Source organism: Anguilla anguilla, chromosome 1 (genome assembly GCF_013347855.1).
Source record: "Anguilla anguilla isolate fAngAng1 chromosome 1, fAngAng1.pri, whole genome shotgun sequence".
Classification (NCBI taxonomy): domain Eukaryota; kingdom Metazoa; phylum Chordata; class Actinopteri; order Anguilliformes; family Anguillidae; genus Anguilla; species Anguilla anguilla.
The window spans coordinates 80,271,586-80,278,843 of NC_049201.1; positions in this window are offsets into that span (position 1 = coordinate 80,271,586).

A 7,258-nucleotide genomic window follows, 5' to 3' on the forward strand; every position below is an offset into this window, starting at 1 on the left:
TAATTGAACCTTCTAACGCTGATATAACAATTACTTCAGGTAAATAAAGCAATGGAGTTTGAGAATACTGATTAAATTATGAAAAAGACATTTTTAAAAAACTACTCTTCAAAGGGTTTTAAACATCATAGTGGATTTTTTCCCTAAAATATTTCTCATTGCCCTCTCAACTGTTATAAACTTCACTATTATGAAAATTTTCTTGTCAGTACTGAAAAATCCACTGGTGATGCACAGCACACAAACAACAAGTCTTCATTGATACTTGGAAATATATTATCAGAATAAATGCATTTCCATCTCCCTAATTAAGAAAATAGAAAAAGAAAGCGTTCAATTAAAGTGTTTTAAAAAAAACAAAAGTGCTATGTGACAAACGCAGTGAGATTTTAGTTCCCTTTCTTTTTGGATGGTTTGGTGTACGAAGAGGAGAGTCACAGGCAAAGGTGTTGTAAAACCGTTAGTCACACTGAAGAGCCAAAGTTATGTCACACCTTCCTTAGAGAAACACATGCACGCACACACACACACACACACACACACACTTAAATATAAATGAATGCCCTTTTTTTATTAATAGTGCAAAATATTCCATATTCCTTTAGGATAATACAGGAAAAAAGAAACATCAAAAATATCATGAATAGGGAGAGGAAGGTGTGGAGGGTGAGGTCTAAAAGTGACATTTTTCTTTTACAGATTTCCAGATAAAATGCCATAAATTCCATCCACGCAGCAAGCTGTCCTTAAAACACTCTATTAATCCGGGCCAGTGTGTCATGTTCCAGGAGTTTTAAAAGGTTCTACTCAGATAAAAAAAAAAAAGAAGAAAAAAAGAAAACAAACGACTCTGTATCTTTGCCTGCCCTATGGATTGTGCACGCGTACACTGAAGGGTAATGACGTAACTTATGACCGAATTAATGCTCTGTGGCTAGGTGTTGCTTACAAAGGATTGGGGATTTATTTTTAAACTCTGGGAGTTTTGAGTGTTTTGGCCAGAATGTGAGCCTCATCGTGAGAAATGGCACAAATTAAAAAAAATTTAAAAAAAGACACCCACATTTTAGCTGCTACTGTACTTCGTCCTTTTCTGGTGTTAATTATTAATGACCAACCAAAGCTCCTGCCCTTAAGCCCTATAGCCACCAGGTCAGTTCCCTGTGCAGGAAAAAAAAAAAAAAAAAAAAGAATTATATATATATATACTGCAATACATTTTATATAAATATATATCATAAATGGAAATGTTTACAAAATACCATTGTTATATGCGGAAATATATATGACTGAGATCAAAGTGGCAGTATTTGATATATTTTGCAGTGTACTCAAATATATGATACATATACATGGTAATAAATTGTGGATTTTATGCAACCCTTAAAGGTGTATGAACACAAATACTGTATGTGATAAGAATATTCTTAACTGAACACTCTAATGCTGATGTCACAATCACTATTGGCGCTTGAAAGTAATGGAGTTCTAGAACACTGACAAAAAAGACCTTCTCTTCAGAGGGTTAATTTGGTGGTGGGCTGAGAATGTTTGCAAATCTGTACACTAGAATGAAGACTGGTAGGCACTACAGCCCATTTTCAATCCATGACTATCTGTATGCTCTCAAAGTGCAGCCCACTGTCCATGTCAGGTTTCCTCCATTTTGATTGCTGGATTCAGCAATCAATCAGATCTCAAGATATGAGAATGTTTTCAGCGAGAGATAAGCAGAGACACCACCTAAATGACATGGATACCTGGGGAGAACAAAGGCATTAAAATGTTGAATTTCAAGAAAACAAAATCAAATTGCAAGTCATGGTACAACCACAAAAATGGTGAAATGATAGGATATGAGATCATTAATAAATCAGCTATAATCCCAGCTTCAAAAAAAAATTCATAAAAATGTATATAAATCCATGCTCACGACCACACAGCCAAATTTCTGGCTGATAAAGCACCTGCTCTACATGGTAAAACCATAGCAAGTACACAGATTAAACTCTAACATCAACCAGCACCAGTACCCAAACAACCACAACACAATATTTAACAGATGCTCTTATCCAGAACGACTTACGCAGATCACATTCTTTACATACAATCCATTCATACAGCTGGATATTTAGCAAAGCAACTCAAGGTCGAGTACTTCACTCAAGGGAACAACAGCACCTCGGGCGCCTGGGAATCGAACCCGCAACCCCTTAGGTTACGAGCCCAGTTCTCAAAGCAGTGTGCTACATTACTGCTCTCATTCCCCTCACTTGGCTCAGTTCCAACCACAACCATATGATGCGACCGTTGCCCCGTATTCATAAAGAAGTTCCAGTGCACATCTCAACCTACTGTGCCCTCAGTGGTGCTGAAAGTCGATATTCCGTTCAAATCTTATCTAGCACCCAGGCATTGTGGAAAAAGTCCACCGGGTTATCGAAGTCACGATGAAGATGCATGGTTAGAATTCTTACTGAACAACAGCACCCTCCCCATCTGTGTGCCTCTAACTGCTGTTATGTAACCCTTTACGTTTTGCAGAAACTGCAAAAAGCCGTGCAGTTGCATATATTGCAAGGCTCGCTTTCTGGACTTGGGTGTCTTGGATATGAATTCCTCTAGAAACAGTTATTTTTTTTTTTTCAATTTTGATTTGAAAAATTGATGCGATTAATTTACTAGCATCTACGTAGAAGGAATGGGCAGGACTTAACTTTAAAGGGTAGGTTTTAAAAAAAAAACTATTTCAAAAAAATTCGAATCAGTGTTCTAGAACTCCATTGCTTTCAGTTACCAGCAGGGATTGTTACATCAGCATTAGAACGTTTTGTTAAGAACATTCTAATCACATATTTGTGAGCGTACACATTAAAGGACTAAGATATGGCCAGTGCTGTTTATACTTCTGAGCCATCTGCAAAGAAATCTGCTATTCCACCATTTTGTTTACTGTTTATATATGCATTCCTTGGGAGGTGAATCTTTTCCTTTTCTGATATTTACACAGCTGCTTGTGTATTTTACATTAAGACAACTGCAAACCCCCCAGTGAGCAAAAGGCCAGAAGCAAGATGTCTAGAGGGGTGGGAATCAAGGTTGAGAAATGCTTTGACATAAACAGATTAGGTAAACAACAAAATACAGCTCAGCTCCATTCTAGTCAGCTAGAAAACTTTCACCTTTCAACCAAATGTAGCTGGGTTTTCACCTCGATGCCAAGATGACTTTTCATCTCAAAAATGTTGCTGAAGCACTCTAGGCTAAGCAGAGCAGCTGTGCCCCACTTCTGATTTAAACCTGCAACCCTTCGTTTTATGAGCCTAACTCCCTGATTTACCAATGTAAGTTTCCTGTCCGGCATGTTTCCACGGGTGGATTAGAGAAACGCCAAGCTGTTACATCACCACAACCCTAACCATGAGACCGAACTAGTGCTCAGATAACACACAGGGCTGTATTCAAGGATGGAAGAATGAGTGTTTGATTTTTATGATGGAGTAAAATTTTGGGGCGCATAATATATTTTGTCTCAGTGAAAGGCAAGCGCTTCACGCTCCAACGACTTTGGGAAGCTGAATCTGTATACTGTACAAACTGGACTGTACAGTATACAGATAAGTTACAGTAGCGTTATCATCCATCCATCCATTATCTGTACCCGCTTATCCTGAGCAGGGTCACGGGGCGGGGGGGGGGGGGGGGGGGGTGCTGGAGCCTATCTCAGGGTGCACACTGATATTTGAAGACTTCATAGTAAGTAATGTTATGCATAAGCAAGAAAGATGTAAGCTTTTTTTTTGGTAACTGGGGCAATGTTTGCTGTTTGTGTAGGGACAGTAAATTGACTATTTTATATAGCTGCTTTAGGTTTTAATACTTTCAAGAATTTTTTAGAATTTTCATGTACTCCCTGAGAAATTATGCTTTTTTTCTAGTATGAATAATACTTTTTTTTTTAAATGAAAAGCAGTATTATTACATGTCTTTTTACATTTGCTTTCAATGCAGTAATAATAATAATAATAATAATAATAATAATAATAATAGTAATTCATTCATTCATTCATTCATTCATTCATTCATTCATGCGTGACTGTAGCTCCATAGGCAGGTCTTAGCTTAGCTGTGGGCATGTCCTCACATGGACAGGGGAAACTGGATGCCCTGCGAATCAGAAACGTCAGCATGCTCAAATACAAAAATTTTCTGCCTGGAAAACGAGCTTTTGACACTTGTTCAGATTCAAGAGGACTTGGTACCAGGTCTACTGCTTTGATTTTTAACGGAACACTGAGTCTACCATCTACGGATTACCTAGAAACAACCACTGTTTGTGTTCCTGTGGACATTCTGTTATTTCAATATTTACCTTCCCCTTATACTGGCGAATTTGAAGCATCTCAGACAAATATAGCCACAGGTTTTAAGTTGAGCGAGTTAGGATGACTTGCAGATGTCACAGCACAGCCATTAATGTTGTGTTTCTGAAAAAGTGTTTTTTTTTTAATTTATTACAGCAGCACAGAAGGATATTCCTTTAAGATCTGCATTTTTTTCATTGCAGGAATTCCTATGACAGGGAAGAAATTCCTACATGGTCGGGGAAATTATTTCCTGCTCATCTCATGAAATATTGTGCACAATAAAACCTAATCGGATATTAATTTAATGGTGAAGTGAAACTACACGATTGTGTCTAGATAAAGGTCATACACCTGAGGATAATAAAGAGAAGACGCAGAAGCTGACGCACTGATGCTAGTCAGAAAGTTAGATAACGTCCAACGGGCCCTGTTCTGCTGTTCCAGCAAATCTTGACACTTGTCCTTAAAATGATTCATTCTCAGGTCAATGACCGCCAGCTCCAGTGTGCCTCATTGCATTTGTTGAATTAAAAATGATAAGTTAAAGCCGTTTAATTTAACACGGATGTCGTTTTCATAGACGTACTTTGGAAAGTAAGCAGGGAAATCTAGAAATAAATGAGCACATTAAGTAAATGAGCTTACTAACAGGCAAATTAATCGATACATAAATGTTCAGCCTGGGAAACAAAATTTAACAGCTGTTGGTTAACAGACGCTGGATTTAACTAACAACAATAAAAAGGGGGAAAAAATGGACTTGAATTTAATCATGAGTTAAGGACAAATACTGATTAACTCCAGGCACAAATTTCCAAAAGGAGGAACAAAGGTGACAGGTAAACCCAGTGGAATAGACAGAAAAAAATCTTGTGATGGGACACGGAAAAAAAAAAAAGGGAAGGGATGAAAGGACTCTTTCCTTACGGTGAAAAAATAACAGAAGCAACAGCCATGAGAGCCAAGACGTGAACTGCGCCAGGGGGAAAGTGGACCAGAGGTCACTGCTCGCCTTACGTACGGGTTTATCAGAGACCCTGCTTGCTTCCCCTGACGCAGCACACGGATAACCGAACGCAAACTGTGCCATCTCCGCGGACCTGTGAAGCCATCGTAAAAAAAACCCTGCAAAGTTGTTATATAACATTCTGCATTTACGTGTCACCTCTAAAACGTATTTTCAGCCTTTATGAAGACTTGTATGAAGGTTATGTAAAATCAACAACTCAGGTAAAGGTTTATACTATGCTCAAATAAATGGGAAAACTATATTCTCTTATTGTGACGCACAGTAATTGCATGGAGAATTTTCCAAAATCATTGCCTCGCCAATTTTCAGTAATTTGTGTACTCTTCGATCACAGGAATGGCAGGACTGAGGCATTTTTGTAGTGTTATGAAGCACCTCACCAAACAATACGTGAGATATTTCTGAGCACATAATATAGCTCATTACCTGTGTGTGTGTGTGTGTGTGTGTGTTATATACAAACATTATTTCCAATCCCACACAGAAATTTGTTCAATTTGAAGTGTTTGGTGTTTGCCTCAAGATTAAGTGTCGAGAGGGGAGGCACGGTGGTGCGGTGGGTAGCACTGTCGCCTCACAGCAAGAGTCCTGGGTTCGATTCTCGGATGGAGCCTGTTTGTGTGGAGTTTGCGCATTCTCACCGTGTCCATGTTGGTTTCCTCTGGGTACTCCGGTTACCTCCCACAGTCTAAACACATGCGGGTTAGGCTGAATTGAGACTATAAATTTCCCATAGGTATGAGAGTTTGAGTGAATGGTGTCTCTGTCCTACGATAGATTTGCCAACCTGCTCGTGTATTCCTGCCTCTCACCCAATGCACGCCGGGATAGGCTCTAGCACCCCCCACAACCCTGCCCAGGAATTAGCGGGTGATAATCTGGGGATTTTCAAGACTAGACTTGGTACAGTGTTAGATACCATATAGTCTATAGGAAATCCAAGCACTAATTTAGTCAGGAAAATGGTGAGCATTGTTGGGCTGAATGGCCTGTTCTCGCCATTATGTTATGTTATGTTAGATAATGGATGGGTGGATGAAGTGCTGAGGATGGCTTGTTCTGAGGTAGATCTTAGGGTTTGGCTCCTCCTGTTACAACCCAAGTAACTCACACTAGCCCGAAATTCCCCTCTTTGTTTCTTTTTTTTTGTTTTTTTGCGTAGGTTATGAGATCGGTGATAAGCTGTGAGAAAGAATTTACCTGGGTGGAAAACCCAGGTCCCAGAGAACCACAGGGTCTGCTGTCTTTTCTCTTACTACTCAGCACTCAACGTCAAATTAACGCAGTCGATTTACACAATTAACTGGGCCTCCCCTGATTTCTTAGGTCTACGTCGCTGTCGCTGATTTTAGGGAGAAGACCAAACCCAGTGGACCCTGTGGCTCACCAAGTTCAGGAATCCTCCGCCCCTGTCATGCAAGGTGAAACCTGTGCAAGGGGAAACCTTATCAGCTAATAACGGGTGCGTACCCATCATGCAGTGCACGCGGGGCACGGGTTAGATTTGGGTGGAGACGTGACACGTTGAGTCCACCTGGGTGTTTTTCTCCTTTTTTAACCTGCGTCTGAGTTTCGTGTGAGTCGCGGCTCAGATTAGAACACCGCATTACAGCGAAGGGAAATAACTGTGACACACGATGCAGTCAGCGGCCATAAAGTAAGCAAACAGAACGCGTCTCTGGCAGTAAGGGGGGGGGGGGGGGAAGGAGGGGGGGGGGGGGAACGGTTACCCATCGCCTCTTTATCAGAAACAGCTGAAGACACTGCAGGCCATTAGGCCACTCTGATAAGAGCTTCGCATGAACGGGGTCTGAGGTAACACGCTCAATCTCACTCTCTCCCTCTGTCTTACACACACACA